Here is a 2,451-nt window from a genome sequence, read left to right on the forward strand (position 1 = left end):
TAAAATTTAAAAAAAAAAAAAAAAAAGAATTTGGTCTGTCCTTAGTTCCTGAGAATAACCTCTAAAACCTTGGAATTTCTCCAGTGATTTAAGTATCTTTGATGAGGACTCCAGACCATACCTGAGGGCTTATGATTCATGTTGGGTGGGGACTGACCATATCAGAAGATAAGCCAAGCATTATTAACAGACCTTAGAGAAGGGAGACTTGAGTTTGAATTACATATTGAGACACCCCCATCCCACCCCACCAATAAAAGCTCTGCATATTGCAGCTCCATGGGCTTTCTGCACATGGGAAGGTAGCACATTCTTTCTTGTGGCATGGAAGCTCCATGTTGGCAATTCTCCCAGATGTGTCCTACATGTCTCTTCATTTATGTTCTTTAGCTATAATAAAACTAAGTATAGCACTTTCCTGAGTTCTGAGTCTTCTAATGAATTTTCAAACCCAAAGGAGGAAAGGGAACTCGTAGGTCAGAAGAGAGGGGGGCCCTCATGGATACCTAGGCTTACAGCTAGTATCCAGAAGGGGTAGAGAAAGCTCCATATTTGTAGCCAGCAGGTAGAAGCAAGGGATGCCCAAAGTACCCCCAAGCTTACTGCTGATATCCTGAGGGGGTAGGGGGAAAACCCTGAGTTTGTAGCCAGCAGGTCAGAAGTGTGGGTGTGTTGAGGACCCCAAACTTGCAGCTTGATAACGTGGAGGACTGTGCCCTTTAACTTGAGATCCCACCTAGTTCTGATGGTTAGAGTCAGAGGAAGAATTACTTCAAGTACAGCTGGGAACATAATTCAAAAGAACTGAGTTGGGATTTAATAGAATAGAATAGACTGATTTGACTGGCATCACCTTACAATACCATTTTTAAAGAAACATTTGATAAAATTTAGTTGCATATTCCCTTTGACAGTAGTTCCATTTCTAGCACACCCTACATAAATGCTGACTTGTACACAGATGTTCACTGCAGCACTGATTATTTCCTACAAATAAAGACTTAGCCAAATAAAATATAGTACACTGATACTGTAAAATACTTTTACAGTGGTTTGAAAAATATGATAGGGATTCCAAACATTCTCTTAAATAAAAAAACAAGTCAAAGATCACTATGTATAATTAAAAAAAAAAAAACTTCACTGCCGTCAAGTCAATTTCGACTCACAGTGACCCCTCCTTGGGTTTCCGAGAAAATATCACTACGGAAGTAGATTGCCCAGTCTTCCTTCCGAGGAGTGGCTGGTGGGTTTGAACCGCCAGCCTTCTGGTTAGCAGTCAAATGCCTTGGGCAGTATGCCACCAGAGCTCCCAAGAAAGACATGGGATCTAGTAAACAGGGCATGAAACACTGGAGAGAACTAAAGACATCTTGCAGAATAATGATGAAAAGAAATCTCAAGACAACTGCTATCAAGCAGAACTAGAAGAGAGCGATAACCAGTCCAGATTACAATAGAAAGGATTTCAGAAGCGTATCTCCAAGAGGGATGGGGAAAACTGGAACTTACAAATTATCTCACAGATCTAATTATGTGGAAATCTGTATTCATAGCCTTTTACAAGGCTGTTGGATAGACAGAAAAACTTAAACACTCCATAAAACTAAGCAAATAGGAAAAAAGAAGGGAAAGGAGCAATTAACTCTAGATAAAAGAAAAGGCTATAAAAGAGGACAATAAGGATGTACATGACCCAACTCAGCTATAAATATATACTTACAGATTCAAAATGACTGTTACACACACAGAGAGAAATGGATTTAATGAAACCTAACAGTTTTATGGGAAAGATGGGGGAATGAGAAGGTAAAAGTGTGTTAAAATTTTCATCTACCATAACAGGTACATAACATCTGCAACTGATAGAGAGAGAAAGCAGTATAGTGGTTATCATTAAAGCATTGTGGAAAATACCAGAAAAAAACAGCTAAAATATTTCAAAAGTAGATTTTGGAAAGAGGAAGGGGGGATTAATTTTTTTATAAGCAGTTTAACACTATTTGACTTTTAAAACTATATGTACAGACTTTAATGAAAATAAAAACCTAACAAAAAAATTTCTGAAATTTAGTAAGATAATTCAATAGAAAAGTGAGCAAATGACATGAATAAGTGATTCAAAAATGGCTTATAAACATGAAAAGATGATAAAGGAGGAGAAGCTATCTAGAGATATACAAATTTAAAATAATAAGATAATTAAAAAAACAGTAAGATTAAAGGGAAAAATCGGGGATGACTGAAAGTAAAAGACTACTGTCATATACTGTGAGAGGTTAAAACTGAATAACTGTGGAGTTAACTTTATACCTAAAGAATTTGGTCTGTGCTGGTCCAATGGAGCCTGGTGTAACCACTGAGACTATGGCCCCTAGTTGCCCTTCAGGTCTGGAATTGAACCCACAACTGTGGTTTCCAGCCAAACAAAGTACAGGCATGTGAGTTAAA

General features: G+C 37.7%; 1 protein-coding gene across 1 annotated transcript in view; it reads right to left on the bottom strand.

The window, feature by feature from the left end:
- Positions 1-2,451, bottom strand: part of PRPF39 (pre-mRNA processing factor 39) — a 23,973-nt gene that overhangs the window by 18,939 nt on the left and 2,583 nt on the right. The gene's annotated exons all lie outside the window — the stretch shown is intronic.

The sequence above is a fragment of the Orycteropus afer genome, unplaced genomic scaffold (genome assembly GCF_000298275.1).
Source record: "Orycteropus afer afer isolate SDZICR_OR568_19922 unplaced genomic scaffold, OryAfe1.0 scaffold00265, whole genome shotgun sequence".
NCBI classification, from domain to species: Eukaryota; Metazoa; Chordata; class Mammalia; order Tubulidentata; family Orycteropodidae; genus Orycteropus; species Orycteropus afer.